At 36.1% G+C, this 19314-nt stretch overlaps 1 pseudogene; it reads right to left on the bottom strand.

Moving 5' to 3' along the window:
* Nucleotides 1-8669: 8669 nt before the first annotated feature.
* LOC103680379 lies at nucleotides 8670-9721 on the bottom strand (annotated as a pseudogene).
* Between the last annotated feature and the right edge of the window lie 9593 nt (nucleotides 9722-19314).

Genomic DNA, 19314 nt, shown 5'->3' with positions numbered 1-19314 from the left:
GCTTGTGTTCCCTCTCTCTCTGGCTGCCTCTATCTCTGTCAAATAAATAAATAAAAATATTTAAAAAAGAAAAGTATGTTTATCTTGATGAACATTTAGAAATGTATACAATTATTGACTCATTATATTGTACACCTAACACTGTATGTTAACATACTTGAATTAAAAAAAAATCATGTTCATCAACAGGTGAACAGATTGTAAAAAACAAACAAATAAACTAATAAGAATGTATAGAGACTCAGGTCAATTCACTAAAAAAATTAATAATAATAATGATAAGTTGCATTAAGTGGAAACTAGCTACTGAATGTAAAATTCATACATTGGGAAGAGTTTAATTTTTTCCAGATAAAATTTTGTATTTAATCAGCATGGAAATACTAAAATAGTGTAAGATTTTATATTTCTTTTGATGTTCTGACCTAATGACAGAGTTTAGTACACACTACCTAAAATGTGACACAATGGAGTATTGAATATTTCAAGCTAAAAGAATGTAGAAATGGTAGGTGCAGAAAGGACATTCTCATCTTCCCTTCAAGCAAGTTGTAAGTACTTTGTGTGGGAGGTGCCCTCCTTATACATGGAAGAAAGGAACAACCTGATCTACAAGACTGCAGGATACTCAGAGAATTATAACTTGCTAGGTTTCCCCAAGTTACGTGTATTTAGCTCATTCCCCGTGTGGTCCTTTTGATTTTCCCATGACCATCCACTCCTGACTAAATCTAACAAAACAAACCATTGAATTTAACCACATCTATAGGACTTCATTTCCTTATTAAGACCCTTGTGTCCTATAAAATGCTTCTTAAATATTTGTATGTTTTTTTTTTATTTGCCCATGCATCTATTTGTTTTAGGGACCCCAGCTGATAATTTACAAGAGTAAAAGAAGATATGTGTCCTTTCCTACAGAAATGTATCTATTTTTCTTCTTCATACTGAAGGAAATTTAGATTTCAAAGAATGCCAAGAAACATTTTATATAAAACACAAAATTTCACATATATAAACAATGAAAACTTTCAAAAAAATAGTATTTAGGTCCATTCAATTGCTGAGAATTACGATGTCTCAAATATCTTCTTAATCCAGTCATCTGTTGAAGGGCATCTCAGCTCCATCCACAATTTAGCTATTGTGGACAATGCTGCTATGAACATTGGGGTGCATATGGCCCTTCTCTTCACTCTGTCTGTATCTTTGGGGTAAATACCCAGTAGTGCAGTTGCTGGATCATAGGGTAGCTCAATTTTTTACTTTTTAAGGGACATTCACACTGTTTTCCAAATTGCATTCCCACCAGCAGTGTAAGAGGTATCCCATTTCTCCACATCCTCTCCAAAATTTGTTGTTTCCTGCCTTGTTAATTTTTGCCATTCTAAGTGGCATAAGGTGGTATCTCAAGGTGGTTTTGATTTGAATTTCCCTGATGGCTAATGATGTTGAACATTTTTTCATGTGTCTGTTAGCCATTTCCATGTCATCATTGGAAACGTGTCTGTTCATTTCTTCTGCCCCTTTTTTGATTCGATTATTTGTTTCACTTGTATTGAACTTGAGAATTTCCTTGTAGATTTTGGGTGCTACTCTTTTATCTGTAGTGTCATTTGCAAATATCTTCTCCAATTCTGTGGACTGCCTCTTAGTTTTTTGACTGTTTCCTTGGCTTTACAGAAGCTTTTATCTTGATGAGGTCCCACAAGTTCTTTTTATCTTTTGTTTCTCGTGCCTTTGGAGATGTGTCATGAAAAAAGTTGCTGTGGCTGACATCAAAGAGCTTGCAGCCTATGTTCTCCTCTAGGATTTTGATGGATTCCTGCCTCACATCAAGGTCTTTCTACCATTTGGAGTTTATCTTTGTGTTATGGTGTGAGAGAGTGGTCAAGTTTCATTCTTTTTTTAATATTTCTTATTATGTTAGTCACTGTACAGTACATCCTGGTTTTTGATGTAAAGTTTGATGATTCATTAGCTACGCATAACACCCAGTGCACCATGCAATACATGCCCTCCCCACCACCCATCACCAGCCTATCCCACTCCCCAACCCACTCCCCTCTGGAGCCCTCAGTTTGACACATGGACTCTGAGAAACAAACTGAGGTCAAGTTTCATTCTGTTGCATGTAGCTGTCCAATTTTCCCAGCACCATTTATTGAAGAGACGGTCTTATTTCCACTGATGTTTTTTCCTGCATTGTCAAAGACTAGTTGCCCAAAGAGCCGAGGGTCCATTTCTGGGTTCTCTATTCTGTTCCACTAGTCCATGTGTCTGTTTTTGTGCCAGTACCATGCTGTCTTGGTGATCACAGCTTTGTAGTATAGCTTGAAATCCAGCAATGTGATACTCCCAGCTTTGTTTTTCCATTTCAACAATTCCTTGCCTATACAGGGTCTTTACTGGATCCACACAAATTTAAGGGTTGTTTGTTCCTGTTCTTTGAAATATGTCATTGGTATTTTGATCAGGATATCATTGAAAGTGTAGATTGCTCTGGGTAGCATAGACATTTTTACTATGTTTATTCTTCCGATCCATGAGCATGGAATATTTTTGCATCTTTTTGTGTCTTCTTCAATGTCTTTCAAAAGTGATTTACAGTTTCTAGAATATAGATCCTTTACGTCTCTGGTTAATTAATTCCGAGATAATGTATGATTTTTGGTGGTATTGTAAATAGAATGGGTTCCATAATTTCTCTTTCTTCAGTCTCATTGCTCGTGTCTAGAAATGCAACTGATTTCTGAGCATTGATTTTGTATCTCGCCACATTACTGAATTGCTCTATAAGTTCTAGTAATTTGGGGGTGGAGTTATTTGGGTTTCCTATAAAGAGTATCATGTCATCTGTGAAGAGAGACAGTTTGACTTCTTCTTTGCTGATTTGGATACCTTTGTTCCCTTTTTGTTGTCTGATTGCTGTTGCAAGGACTTCTAGTACTATGTTGAAAAATAATGGAGAGAGTGGGCATCCTTGTTGTGTTCCTGATCTTAAGGGAAAGGCTTTCAGCATTTCCCCATTGAGAATGATATTTGCTGCAGGCTTTTCACAGGTGGTTTTTATGAGATTGAGGAATGTAACCTCTATCCCTAAAGTCTCAAGGGTTTTAATCAGGAAAGGATGCTGTATTTTATCAAATGCTTTTTCTGCATCAGTTGAGAGGATCATATGATTCTTGACTCTTCTCCTGTTGATATGATCTCTCACACTGATTGATTTGTGAATGTTGAACCTCCCTTGCATCCCAGGGGTGAATCCCACTTGGTCTTGATGGATAATCTTTTAATGTACTGTTGGATCCTATTAGCTAGGATCTTGCTGAGAATTTTGGTGTCCATATTCATCAGGGAAATTGGTCTGTAATTCTCCTTTTTGATGGTGTCTTTGCCTGGTATGGGGATCAAGGTAATACTGGCCTCATAGAATGAGTTTGGTAGTTTTCCTTCTGTTTGTATTTTTTGAAACAGCTTCAGGAAAATAGGTATTATTTCTTCTTTGAATGTTTGGTAGAATTCCGTGGTGAATCCGTCAGGCGTTGGAGTCTTGTTTTTGAGGTGGTTTTTGATCACTGCTTCAATCTCTTCATAATTAATCGGTCTGTTTAAATACTCAATTTCTTCCTGTTTCAGTCTTGGTAATTTATAGGTTTCTAGAAAGGCATCATTTCTTCCAGGTTGTTTAATTTATTGGCATAAAGCTTGATAAAAGTTTCTAATGATCTTTCCTATTTCATTGGTATTGGTTGTGATCTCTCCCCTTCCATTCATAATTTTATTAATTTGGGTCCTTTCTCTATTCTTTTGAATAAGTCTGGCCAGTGGCTTATCGATCTTATTTATTCTTTCAAAGAACCAGCTTCTAGTTCTGTTGATCTGCTCTACTGTGCTCCTGGTTTCTAATTCATTGATCTCTGCTCTAATCTTGATCACCTGCCCTCTCATGTGTGATTTAGGCCTATTCTTCTGTTTGTGTTCCAGCTTCTTGAGGTGAGAATATAAAAACTGCATTTTAGATTTTTCTATTCTTTTGAGTGAGGCTTGGATGGCTATGTATTTTCCCCTTAGGACCGCCTTTGCAGTGTCCCATAGGTTTGGACCAATGTGTTTTCATTCTCGTTGGTCTCCATAAATTGTTTAAACTGATTTTTCATTTTCTGGTATACCCAATCATTCTTGAGCAGGATAGTTCTTAGTTTCCAAGTGTTTGAGTTTCTTCCAAATTTTTCCTTGTGATTGAGTTCCAGTTTCAAAGCGTTGTGGTCTGAGAATATGCAGGGAATAATCTCAGCCTTTTGGTATCAGTTGAGACCTGTTTTGTGACCCAGTATATGGTCTATTCTGGAGAATGTTCCATGTGCATTCGAAAAGAATGAGTATTCTGTTGCTCTGTGCTGTGGTGTTCTATCCATATCTATGAGGTCCATCTGGTCTAGTATGTCATTCAAAGCTCTTGTTTCTTTGTTGATTTTCTGCTTAGGTGATCTGTCTATTGCTGAGGGCTGAGTGTTGAGGTCCCCTACTAGTAATATATTATTATCTATATGTCTTTTTATTCTGGTTAAGAGTTGGCTTGTGTATCTAGCTGCTCCCTTGTTGGGGGTGTAGATAATTTAATTGTCATATCCACTTGTTGGATACATCCTGTAAGAATAATATAGTGTCTTTCTGTATCTCTAACTACAGTCTTTAGTTTAAAATCCAATCTGTCTGATACGAGAATTGCTACCCCAGCTTTCTTTTGAGGTCCATTGGCATGAAACATGGTTTTCCATCCCTTCACTTTCAGTCTGGATGTATCTTTAGGTTCAATATGGGTCTCTCTAGACAGCAAATGGATGGGTCATGTCTTTTTATCCAATCTGCAAACCTGTGGCTTTTTATGGGAGCATTTACGCCATTCACATTCAGAGTGATTATGGAGAGATATGATTTTAATGATGTCCTGTTGCCTGTGAAGTCTTTGTTTCTATAGATTGTAATTTCTGTTCTGTATCACTCTTGGGGAATTTTTATTTTTATAGAACCACCCTTAATATCTCATGTAGGCCTGGTTTGCTGGTTACGAATTCCTTCATGTTCTGCTGATCCTGGAAGGCCCTTATCTCTCCATCAATTCTGAATTACAGCCTTGCTGGATAAAGATCCTTGGCTGCATGTTCTTCTCTGATAGAGCTTCGAAAATACCTGCCAACCCATCCTAGCCTGCCAGATCTCTGTAGACAGGTCTGCCATTATTCTGATATTTTTCCCTCTGTACGTAAGGATTTTCTACCCCCTGGCCACTTTCAATACTGTATCCTTGGATCTAATATTTGTGAATAGCACTATGACGTGACATGGTGTAGGTCTGTTCTCATCGACCTTGGGAGGGGTCCTCTTTGCTTCTTGGACACTAATACTTGTTTCCTTTGCCAGATTAGGGAAGTTCTCAGCTACAATTTGTTCAAATATCTCGTCTAGACCTCTCTCTTTTTCCACCCCCTCGTGGATGCTGATGATTCTGACATTGGAACATTTCATTGAGTCAGTAATCTCCCATAATCTACATTCTTGAGATTGGATTTTTTTTTTTGAGGCAAGTTTCTGTTTTAATTTTCTCTTCTACCATCCCATCCTTCAATTCACTAATTCGTTCTTTTGCTTCATTTACCCTGGCTGTCAGAGCACCTAGTTTAGACTGCATTTGATTCATAGCATTTTTAATTTCTGCCAGACTTGCTCTCATTTCTGCCCTTAGAGATTCTATATTCTCGTTAATATTTTCATTAATAGTTTTTTCAAGTCTACACATTATCTTGACCATTGTTACTCTGAACTCCATTTCTGACAATTTGGTTATATCCATATCTATCAATTCTGTGGCAGAGGCCACAGACTCATTATCTAGTCTTTGCTGGGGGGAATTTCTCCTCCTCATCATTCTGATGAGGAGAGGTTGCGGGGATGCCCAGAGCCCAAATATTGACCAGGACACAGGCAGTGTGCACTTGTTTGATAGGGAGCTTAGGGATGATGGCTTCTTGATTTTTCAGCCTGCTTTCTGGGGAAGGAGCCTGCCACGCTGATATTCAGGCAACCTGTTTGGGTAGAGTTGCCCTGTCCCATGCAGGGGGGATGGGATGGGCACAATGTGAGCCCTTATTTCTGGGCTTTTTTTCTCTGGTGGCTTTCCCTGGTGGTTTTCTGTGACTCTTCTGAGAGTCAGAGCAGCAGTGGATGTATCCTAGTCTCTGTCTCAGAACAGAGAGATCATTGTCCTCTCTCCACTGAGCTCTCTTGGCCACATTAACTCCATTTCTGTTGGTGCTGCTAAAAACCCTGCAGAATCCCGGGATGGGCGCCCCACAGCTGGTGTCCCAGCCCTCACTTCCAGGACCGACACATCTCTGTCCTTTGTGCTTCTAACACTGCCAACCACCCCTGGTGCCTGTGAACTCTCCCGAGCTCCCTGTTTCAGTATGGTTTGCGTAGGCTCTGGAGTGCCAGCTTTCAGTCTGGTTGAGTGTGTGCTGCTGAGCTCCTGGTATCTATCTGGTTCCAAGTATGCTCGGAGCTCTGGATTTCAGTCTAGTCATGTGTGTGCTCCCGAGCTCTAGGTTTCAGTCTAGTTCGAGTGTGTGCTCTGGAGCTCTGGTTTTCAGTCTGGTTGTGGGCGTTCCCAGGCTCACAGTCTCAGTCTGCTCTCTCGTGGGTGCCAGTCTGTGAATCCAGCCCGCTCACCAGCACACGTGGCTACTGCTTCCTGTTGCCCGAGCATGTCAGCTCCCTCCCCCTTCAGTTTATCTTCTGATATCTGTACACTGATTCACAGCTCCCTGTTTTGTAACTCAATATTCAGCGCTGGAGATGTTCATTTGTAGAGATTCAGATGTATTTTCCAGCGAGTCAGGCTGATTCCATGGGTTTTCAGGATGGTCTGGTAGATATCCAGCTTGCCTCAGGACCAGCTGAGAAAGGGTCTCCTACTCCTCCGCCATCTTTTCTCCTCCTTGCAGAAAGTGGCTGCTTTTCTGTTCACAGAGTTTCTGCTACTCTTTTCGTCATTCTCCCAATGCGTTCATAGGTTTTCAGAATGGTTTGGTAGCTATCTAGCTGAATTCCTGGGACCAGATGAACTTTAGGTCTTGTGCTCCTCTGCCATATTGATATGCCTCTCCCCAAATGAAAACTCTTGTATAGGGAGTGTTATAGCATTTTTTTTTAAATTCATAACATCTGGAAATATCAAATGACCCAATGAAAGAAAAACACAGTGGAATATTAATCAGCAATAAAAACAATAGCAGTAATGCTTGCATCATTAAGGTTGCCCCTCATAAACATTGAGGGAAAGAAGCCAGTTGCACAAGAGAACTGTTTGTTGGAGTCTATTAATAAGATCTTCTATCAGTGTTGATGGAAATCCAAATTATGACAAAAGTGGAAGGGAGGTGCTAGTGGAGGATAGAAATGTTGCTCCTATGGTTTTCCTCCATAGTAATAATGATGATTTCTCACTTACAGTATTTCTTCCAAGATTTCAACCAAATTCTTTGTTCTTATGATTCCCTCATATTTTACATCATTTCTGTCAGCAAGCCTCAAAGGTCTGCTTTCTACTCATTTCCAGAGGCTGGCCACTTCTTGCTTCTCAGCCATTACCACTTATCTCCAAGGTAGAATCTTATAAAAACTGTACTACTGTAATGTCTCATAACCTCCCATTTCAATTCTCTTTGAAAGCACAGCAATGGTTGCCAATTTGCCTGGATTACAAAGAAAACCTCCTCACAATGGTCAAGTTTACATTTCAAATTCAGACTCCATTAAATCTACCCATTTCCTAAAGCCCAACAATTTATTCTTTTATTTTCTGTGCCGTCAATCAAGTATTCTCTTCAAAAATATTTTTTCATTTACTTTTTCCTATGTCCAGAACATTCTTTATGACATATCCATTTGAAATGTTTTTTCATCTCAGTAAAATTTTTGACCATGCATCACTCTCATATTTGTCCCTATTGGACTGTTTTTTATAAAATTACAAAACACTCTGGCCTATCCTTTCCCAATATCCATTTTTTCCCATTAATTACTACTTTAGACATACAGTAAATTATTCATGTTTATTTTATTAATATTACATCTCCCTGCACTGAAATGCAAACTTAATGAGTTCAAAGATTTCTGTTGGTTCTAATCTTTCTTTACTTCCATATAACCAATGCGTGCAGAAGTGCCACACACATAGTTAAAACATTAAAGCATTTGAGTGAACAGGTGAATGAGTGAGTTATCTAGTCTGCTCTACATGACAGTATATTTTTTACATAGAACTTTTTAATGTTTTGTGTTTCAGTAGATTGTATTTCCTTTCATTGCATTTCAGATATTAAGAAAGACATTGCAAAATATTTGTTGTGATATGTAAACACTAAGTTATCAAGAATGAAAACTATTGCTTTAGAAATTACATGATGTTGACAATAACACATTTTTCCAGCTTCCAGTTTGGAAATTAGTCCAGTTTCAACATGTATGATTAAGTTATTCTGAAACCAAGAGGAATCAATATATTTATCAATTTATTTCTTTGATAAGTATTTCTTAGAGTTTACATATTCTAGAACAGTATTCCAAACAAATATTCTATGTTATTCAATCTCATTTACTAGGGGCTCCTAAGGTGATATTTTGTGTACAAATACACACTCTACCAATTGTCTTCTCATGGCCCCCATAACCTCCTTATTTCTCAGGCTGTAGATAAATGGGTTCAGAAGAAGTGTGATGATGGTGTAAAACACTGCCACTGCCTTATCCTCTTCTGGAGAATGCAAGGAGTGTGGCCTTGTATAAGTGGAGAGAGTAGTCATATAAAATAGGCTTGCCACAATCAGGTGAGAGGAGCAAGTGGAGACACTCTTCTCTGTCCTTTTCCTGTGCTCATCTGGAACACCACAGTTAGTACACGGGCATAGGAAGCTAGAATGGCCATGAATGGTAACAGCAGAATAATAAGCCCACTCAGAAGGACTGTGTACTCATATTGGGAAGTGTCCTGACACACCAGTGGCATTAGAGATGGAAGTTCACAGAAAAAGTGGTTGATGACCCGTGATCTACAAAATGGAAGATGAAATACATACAATGTATGTCCTAAAGCATTGATAGAACCACTGGTCCATGCACATGTGACCATGAACCAACAGATCTTCTTGTTCATGAGTATAGGATAGTGTAAAGGATGGCAGATGGCTACATATCAATCATAAGACATGAAAGCAAGGAGAAGGGCTTCAGTTCCACCAAGGACCATGAACGCAAATGTTTGAATCACACAGCCTAAAAAAGTAATGGTCTTACTATTTGACAGAAAGTTACTGACCATCTTGGGCACTGTGGTGGTGATGTTCATTATATCCATGAAGGAGAGCTGGCTGAGTAGAAAGTACATTGGAGTGTGGAGTCTGGTGTCCAATTGAATGAAAAGGATCAGTATGATATTTCCCATCAGAGCCACTGCAAAGAGGATTACAATGGCTTTAAAAAGGAAAGTGTCCATGTGGCCATATTGGAAAAGACCAGAAAGTTTAAAATCTGTTTCAACACTTTTATTTCCTATCTTCATAGTTTACTTTGAAATATCAATAATATTTGAAGAGTCCATGTATGACACTGATTTTCCTTTAAGAGAAAATAAAATAATAATTATTAAATGCCTTGGATTATCTCCATATCATTTTCCCAGCCAAATAAAATATCCAGACTGCACACTACTGTTGTTTTATTCATGAAATGAATGGACAATAATATTATCATATTACAGTAACTTTTTAAAAGTAAGCCATGCATAATAGGGCTTAATCCAAATCTTTGCACACAAGATAACATTTAGAGACTGTATGAACACTCAGTGTCTCTTAGTTCTATATTTTTTTATAATCAGAAGTATTAATCACATTTAATTTCCCAATTAACTTATAGCTTTATTACAAGTTTCTGTCCAGCTAGAAAAATACATGTTTCCTCCTCTCTTTTTCCCCCTTTCTTTAAGTACAGATTTCTTAGACCTTTCTTAAACGTATACAAAGTTATCTAATTCCAAAGTTATCTGATTCCAAAGGGTAATATTGTGGCAAGTATTAAAAACATTATATGCTGTAAAAATACTTTCATAAAGTTCAATGAATTAATTTTAAGTAATGCTACTTTAATGTTTTATAAATAAAAAGAAATCAGTAAATAGACTAAGAAAAACTACAAAAGTACATGTTAAGATGAGAAGCACCTAAAATGTATCATGCATCTTTTTTCCCAAAAAGAAATTCTCCATTTCTCTATAAGTCAGTAATAGAAAATTTCTTTTTGGGGAAAAAGATGCATGATATCTTTTAGGTGCTTCTCATCTTACATACACTTTTGTACCAAAACCATATGATTTCACTCATTTGGGGAATATTAAAAAAACAACAACAACTACAGATGAACACAGGGAAAGGGAAAGAAAAATAAAATAAGATGAAAACAGAGAGGGAGGCAAATCATAAGAGACTCTCAACAAAAGGAATCAAACTGAGGGTTGGTGGAGAGTTGGGGTAAATAGATGATGAGCATTAAGGAGGGCACTTGATGTAATGAGCACTGGGTGTTATTCACAATTGATGAATCACTAATTTCTATCCCAGAAATGAATAGTACAGTGTGTATTATCTAATTAAAATTTCAAAAAAAACATTTACAAAACAAATATTCTAACAGCACAACACCTTCTCCAATATCCAAAAACACTTTCCAGATGTAGATGAAAGTCCACATGTGAGTTCAATTCACATTAACATAAAAAAATACATTGAGGTCTGACATAATTTTTATATCGTGTTCACCAATATAAGAAGGGATAATGAAGGGGGGTAAACAGAGGGGGAGATGAACCAAGAGAGACTGTGGACTCTGGGAACCAAACTGAGGGCTTCAGAGGGGAGGGGCTGGGGGATTAGGATAGGCCAGTGATGGATATTAAGGAGGGCACATATTGCATGGTGCACTGTGTGTTATACACAAATAATGAATCATGGAACACTACACCAAAAGCTAATGATGTACTGTATGGTGACTAACTTATCATAATAAAAAATCAGTAAATAAAAATAATTATAATTCTCAAACTTTTTAAAAAATCCGTTGAGACTTTATTGAACTGCTACACTACATTATTAAATTTTGATGTAGTGCTCCATGATTCATTGTTTCCATATAACACCCAGTTTTCCCTGCATGCATGCCCTCCTTAATACCCATCACCAGACTATCACTTCCCCCCACCCCCCTTCCCCGTGAAACTCTCAGTTTGTTTCCCAGAGTCCATTGTCTCTCTTGGTTCATTCCCCCCTCTGTTTACCCCCCCCTTCATTATTTCCTTCCTTCTCCTATGGATGTCCCTGCTATTCCTTATGTTCCACAAATGAGTGAAACCATATAATAATTGTATTTCTCTGCTTGACTTGTTTCACTTAGCATAATCTCCTCCAGTCCCATCCATGCTGCTAGAACTGTTGGGCAATTGTTCTTTCTGATGGCTGAGTAATATTCCATTGTATATATGGACCACATCTTCTTTAATCATTTGTCTGTTGAAGGGAATCTCGACTCCTTCCACAGTTTGGCTATTGTGGACAATGCTGCTATGAACATTGGGGTGCATATGCCCCTTCTCTTCACTACATCTGTATCTTTGGGGTAAATACCCAATAGTGCAATGGCTGGGTCATAGGGTAGCTCAATTTTTAACTTTTTAAGGGACCGCCACACTGTTTTCCAGAGTGGCTGTACCAACTTGCATTCCCACCAACAATGTAGGCGTGATCCCCTTTCTCCACATCATCTCCAGCAATTGTTGTTTCTTGCCTTGTCAATTTTTGCCATTCTAACTGGCGTAAGGTGGTATGTCAGCGTGGTTTGGATTTGAATTTCCCTGATGGCTAATGATTTTGAACATTTTTTTCATGTGTCTGTTAGCCATTTCCATGTCATCATTGGAAAAGTGTCTGTTCATATCTTCTGCCCATTTTATGATTTATTTGTTTCTCGCATATTGAGTTTGAGAGGTTATTTGTAGATCTTGGATAAAAGTCTTTTATCTCTAGTCTCATTTGCAAATATCTTCTCCCATTCTGTGGGCTGCCTCTTAGTTTTTTTGACTCTTTTTTTGGCTGTGCAGAAGCTTTTTATCTTGATGAAGTCCCACAAGTTCATTTTATCTTTTGTTTCTCTTGCCTTTGGAGATGTGTCATGAAAAAGGTTGCTTTGGCCAATATCATAGAGGTTGCTGCCTATGTTCTCCTCTAGGATTTTGATGGATTCCTGTCTCACATCAAGGTCTTTCATCCATTTGGAGTTTATCTTTGTGTATGGTGTGAGAGAGTGATCAAGTTTCATTCTTTTGCATATAGCTGTCCAATTTTCCCAGGACCATTTATTGAAGAGACTGTCTTTTTTCCACCTATGTTTTTTCCTGCCTTATCAAAGATTAGTTGCCCAAAGAGCCGAGGGTCCATTTCTAGGTTCTCTATTCTGTTCCATATTTCTATGTGTCTGTGTTTGTGCCAGTACCATGCTGTCTTTGTGATCACAGCTTTGTAGTACAGCTTGAAATCTGACAACATGATACCTCCAGCTTTGTTTTTCCTTTTCAACAGTTCATTGGCAATTCAGGGCCTTTTCTGGTTCCATACTAATTTAAGGACTATTTGTTCCAGTTCTTTGTAAAATGTCATTGGTATTTTGATCGGGATAGCATTGAAAGCATAGATTGCTCTGGGTAGCACAGACATTTTAACTATGTTAATTCTTCCGATCCATGAGCATGGAATATTTTTCCATCTTTTTGTGTCTTCCTCAATATCTTTCAAGAGCGATTTATAGTATCTAGAATATAGATTCTTTATGTCCCTGGTTAAGTTAATTCCAAGGTAACGTATGGTTTTTGGTGCTATTGTAAATGGGATGGATTCCCTCATTTCTCTTTCTTCGGTCTCGTTATTCATGTATAGAAATATAACTGATTTCTGAGCATTGATTTTGTATCCAGCCACATTACTGAATTGCTCTATAACTTCTAATAGTTGGGGAGTGGATTTTTTGGGTTTTCCATATAGAGTATCATGTCATCTGCAAAGAGAGACCTTTTGACTTCTTCTTTGCTGATTTGGATACATTTTATCCCTTTTTGTTGTTTGATTACTGTTGCAAGGACTTCTAGTACTATGTTGAATAATAGTGGTGAGAGCGGGCATCCTTGTCATGTTCCTGATCATAAGGGAAAGGCTTCCAGCTTTTCCCCATTGAGAATGATATTTGTTTTTTAATCACCCCATCTGGATAATTTGTTCTCTGTTTATTTCTGAGTCTTTAATAGCACTAGGTCACATTGGGACAGGTATTGAAGGGGTTTGCACACATTATGAGCAAAGGAATGAATGACATGCTTCTGTTCTGAATTCATCTTAGTTTATGTAAAATGTTAATTAAAAAATTAAGAGCAAAAAACAGCAATCAAAACAAACACTAGTATGTATGGTGTGTTTCTTGTCTGCCAGGCAATATTGTGAATTGCTTGCCTGTATTTACTAATTATACAAAATCACCCTCAGTTCTATGTACAATCACCATTCATAATAGAAAAATAGGAGGAAGGGTGCCTGGGTGGCTCAGTCGGTTAGCATCTGACTACTAACTTTTGCTCAGGTCATGATCTCAGGGTCCTGGGATCAAGCCTAACTTTGGATTCCATGCTCATCATGGAGTGTGGTGGAGATTCTCTCTCTCCCTTTCACTCTGTCCCTTTCCCCACTTGTGCACTCTCTAAAATAAATAAATATTTTTAAAAATGAAAAACAGGAGAAAGTTCCAAATATTGAAAGCAAACAACAATTCTGGTAAAAACAGGATAGAAACAGAGGGAAGCAAACCATAAGAGACTCTTAACTATAAGGAACAAACTGAAGGTTGCTGGAGGGGAGGTGTGGGGGGAATGGGGTAATTGGTCATGGCATTAAGGAGGGCACTTGATGTAATGAGCACTAGGTGATATTTGTAACTGATGAATCACTAAACTCTATCACTAAAACTAATAATATACTATATGTTAACTAACTTGAATTTAAATTAAATAATTCTGATTATCTTATTTATTCAGAGTAAGCCAAATTCCCCTAGCTCCATTCCATTAGTACATTGCACTTTTACTCTTTTGCTCAATGTTGGGAAATTGAAGGAAATCCTCACTTTTATACTATAATCATTTTGTGTGTGTATGTGTGGGATTACTATTTTTTTGTAACTGTCTTAAGTAGTTTACTTTTGTTGGCTCATAATTCACTCAAAATATTTTTTTCTCACACAATGTCAAGTGAAAATAAAAAAAAGAATAATAATAGTAACCATTATCATGAGTACTAGACCTAAATTCAGAGGCTGATTTATCTTGAGGCTAAAGGTAAAGAAGTCTGCTTTAGAGCCACTCCCTTTCACAGGTCCTTCAAATCCCGTATCTTAATTGTGAGTCACATTATTTCTGAAGGTAAACACCCAAGAGTGTACATATCAGACTACTAAAATTGTAGGTATCTCCCATGGTAGGCTAAAATTATTTCCATCAGTGACTTACCTTGAGGTGAGTGTTGGCTACTTATAGGACTCAAAGTCTGAGATCTGAATTACATATTTCTTTTTTTTTCCCCTCTGTAGATGCATTCAATGATTGATTGCTGGAATATCATTTGTGGAGAAAGTCTTTACACAACCAACATATTTTATAGAAAAGTAAACTAAATTGTACATGTAAAATAATTGTAGAAACTAAGATAGGATATATGTATTCATTTAAAAAAACTTAATGACGTGTCTTATATTCAAACTAGAGGAAGTGTAAAGTAGATCTCTGCCTATTCCCTCTGAACTCTAAATTTTGTCACCTTGTCTTTTGGTTTATTGCAATTCTCTTTTCTTTTCCTTTTTGTTTGTTTGTTTGTTTGTTTGTTTGTTTTCAAATCTGTGTATAGGAATTCTCATATATCATCACATAAAATTAATTAACTGATTTTTTAACTTATTGGTTAAAATCTAACCTTACCTTATTTTCTATTAATCTGATTAATTTTGTTGCTGTAGAAAAAGATCAAGGGAGCACCATGCTATTATTTAAATTACTCTCTCTGAACTTGGGCACAATTTGCCAATTTTGGAATTTTAGAAACTTCAATTATATTCCAAAACGATGCCAATATTTTTAAGATTATTTCATCAAAGACAATGTACTATTTAAATAGAATATCTCCACATAATGTAACACCTCAGAAATCCTCAGAAATTCTTACCTATTTTGTACAACAAAAAAGTCAAACTATACTACTTGGTTATTAATTATGCAGAGTCCAAATCCATATGTATATTTTAAAGATAAAATACAATTAAATAATATTTTTGAAACCCTATCAGATAAATGTGGTGTTGTGATTGTTTCTCATTTTAATGAATATACAAGAGCATTTCCAAGAACTTTTTTTTTTCTCTTTTGGAGCACTGACACCAGCTCTAGTGAAATATCATATGCAAAGTATACAATGTGCTTAATTGTGGAAGAACAAATTTTCACAAAGTGGTTGTTGGAACTAAAATATGAGTTTCCACCATGATTAGGCGATTAGTCCATTTGCCTTGAGAAGTTAAAAATCTTACATAAGGGGAAGAAAATTGCTGTGTATGTTTAAAATAATTTTTTTCTACTGATTTTACCATTCTAAATAATGGAAGACTTATTTTCTAAGGCAAAAAACATCACCAATAACATAGATTCAGAGTACATCAACAGTTCCTAAAATGAGTTTCAAATTAGAGATTTAAACATTTTTGTGTTTCTATTGTAATATTTAATGAACAAATACTATATTTTTATTAAAATTTTATGAAATTGCTGTAACTTTATTAATGATACCCTCATGTAGGCATTGGGAATCTTTCTTAGATACACTTTTGCAGAAACAACTTTCATTCTTTTTTTAATGTTTTATTTTAAGAACAAAATTCAAGAAGAATGAGATACAGCTTTATATAAGAGGTCATATACTTCAAAGGAAGTGATTTTTAGATTATTTTACAAAGTAAAGGAAATTTGTATGCCTGCTCCTCTAGAAGAAAAGAATAAGGACATATCTTTTTCTTTAGTTTCAAAGACATTGTTTGGTAGAGGAAAAAAATCTTCACAGTTTCAATCACTCAACTGGCAAACAAGTGTTTAATCTGCTGAATTTCCTCTGAAGTTAGTGAAAAGAATTTGGTGTGCCTTGATGAGTTTACTAGGACGTGTATTGAAAACTAAATCATGCAGTTAGTCTCAGACAAACTATTTAAAGAAATGCATTTCCTTTTGATGATAATGAAGAATGAACTTTATTATGCATCTGACATGTTCATATTTTCAATGGGACTATTTCTGAGTTGGTTATGTTATCAACATATTATTTAAATGAATTATATGAAAAGAATGTAGATGCAAGTATACACAATAATGAATCATGGAACTTTACATCAAAAACTAGGGACGCACTGTATGGTGACTAACATAATATAATACAAAAATTATTTAAAAAATAAATAAACTCCATTACCATCTAAAAAAAAAAGAATGTAGAGGTAAGCATTTGAGATTTGTTTGGTCTTACATTGAATGCAATTCATCCTAAGTTTAAAAGACAAAAGGGATGGCGGTCATCTTGTCATAGTGAAATAGGAGTTTGACAACAGTGTTTATCTCCTATCTAAGAGAGCATGACCTGGGACATTCTTGGGTTTGGGTTGAGATAATGAACATGTTTACTTCTTTCTTCTTTAAACCATAACATTTAATCAGAAATCAGAAGGGGGAATGAAGCATGAGAGACTATGGACTCTGAGAAACAAACTGAGGGCTTCAGAGGGGAGAGGGTGAGGGAATGGGATAGGCTGGTGATGGGTAGTAAGGAGGGCACGTATTGCATGGTGCACTGGGTATTATATGCAACTAATGAATCATCGAACTTTACATCAAAAACTAGGGATGTACTGTATGGTGACTAACATAATATAATAAAAAAATTTAAAAATAAATTTAAAAATAAAAAAAAATAAAAATGGCAACCACTTTATGTGTTTTCAAACAGATAAAGTGATTCAGAAAATCAATTTCATAGGAGATGGGAACACCAAAGAGCTAAGTAGAGAAAAGAAACAAGCAACCACAGGAAGTTTCCATCACTTTGAGATATGGAGACACCTGGACAACATGCCTTCATGGAGCTCATGAATGGGACCTTCGTGTAAGATATGAAAGCAAGATAGGGACTGGCAGGCAATATGTAGAACCATAGAAAGAGTAGTTGTCTCATAGGAACTGGAAACAGAAAATCTCAGCCACTTCCAGGAACCCCAATGAATAGAGACTGGGAGGTAATGAAAAAACACATATGCTGATTTATATCCTATAAAGCTTCTTTTTTTTATCATTTATATTTTAATGTTTTATTAGTTTCCAGTGTACAATACAGTAATGAAACAGTTCTAAAAAACAAAACAAAACAAAAACAATTATATATATTGCTTAGTGCTCATCAAGGTAAATGTACTCTTAATTCCCTTTGCCCATTTCACCCATTCACCCACCCACCTGCCCTCTGTTAACCATCAATTCGTTTTCTATAATTAAGTCTGTTTCTTGTTCTTTCTCCAATTTTTTTTTCCTTTTCTGCATTTTTTATCTTAAATTCCACATATAAGTGCAATTGTATGATATTTGTCTTTCTCTGATTGACTCATTTGGCTTAGTATTATACTCTTTAGCTCCATCCATTTGTAGCAAATAGCAAGATTTCACTCTTTTTAAAATTTTATTTAAAATCAATTAATTAACATATGGTGTACTATGTTTCAGAGGTGGAGTTTAGTGATTCATCAGTTACATATAGTATCCAGTGCTGATTCCATCAAGCACCCTCCTTAATGCTCATCACCAGTTACCCCTTTCCCCGCCATCTTCTCTCCAGCAACCCTCAGTTTGTTTCCTAGAGTTAAGAGTCTCTAATGGTTTCTCTCCCTCTCTGATTTGGTCTTATTTTATTTTTACCTCCCTTCCCCTGTGTTCATCTGTCTTGTTTCTTAAATTCCACATATGAGTGAAATAATATATTTGTCCTTCTCTGACTGATTTATTTCACTTAGCATAATGCCCTCTGGTTCTTCCAGTCATAGCAAATGGAAAGACTTAATTCTTTTTGATGGATGGGTAATAGTCCATTATATATATGCCATTTCTTCTTTATCCATTCATCTGTTGATGCTATTGATGAACACCTGGACTCGGCTTATTTTGGCTGTTGTGAACAATGGGATGCATGTGCCACTTTGAATCACTATGTTTATATCTTTGACATTCTTTTTTATAGCTGAATAATATTCTATTGCATATATATAACACTTCTTTATGCATGATATATGGGCTGCTTTCATAACTTGGCAATTATAAAAAATGATATTGCAAACATAGGGGTGCATGTATTCCTTTAAATGAGTGATTTTGTATCCTTTGGGTAATTACCTAATAGTGCAATTGCTGGATCATAGAGTAGTTCTCTTTTTAAATCTGTGAGGATACTCTAAATTATTTTCCAGAGTGACTGCACCAGTTTGTATTCCCATCAATACTGCATGAGGGATCCCTTTTTCTCCACAACCTTGCCAACAATTGTTACTTCTTGTGTTATTCATTTTAGCCATTCTGACAGGTGTGAGGTAATATCTCTTAGTTTTGTTTAGCATTTCCGTGATGATGAGTGTTTTTATTCATTTTTTTTTAAGTTCAAATTCAAAGAACATTTAGCATTATATTATTTCAGCAACTGTTTTATCAAGGCCCTTAATTTTCTGCTAACAGTTTCTTTGAGTTTTGTTTTCTTTTGCTTTTGGTTTATTGGTTTATTTTTGAATTCTCACTGCAAACTGATCCTATGGAAAAAAATGACATGATTTTAGTATTAGTTTTGGGTCCATGTGTCTTCCAGGAATCAGAATATGTTATTGTTAATATTGTTGTATGGCAAGCCAATGCAAATGTTAGTGGTTTAAAATAACAATACTAAATTTTTTTCCTCATAAAACTTGTTTAGGGAAAGTTTGATGGACCATTTTTATTTTATTTTATTTTATTTTATTTTATTTTATTTTGTCATTTGGGACATCTCAAGTGGAATTTGGAGATTCATCTCCAAGATGAATTATATATATATATATATATAT

This window comes from Ursus maritimus, unplaced genomic scaffold, assembly GCF_017311325.1.
Source record: "Ursus maritimus isolate PB19 unplaced genomic scaffold, ASM1731132v1 scaffold_5, whole genome shotgun sequence".
Taxonomy (NCBI): domain Eukaryota; kingdom Metazoa; phylum Chordata; class Mammalia; order Carnivora; family Ursidae; genus Ursus; species Ursus maritimus.
Note: the sequence above shows the minus strand (reverse complement) of the source record. Positions and strands in the feature narration are given on the sequence as shown.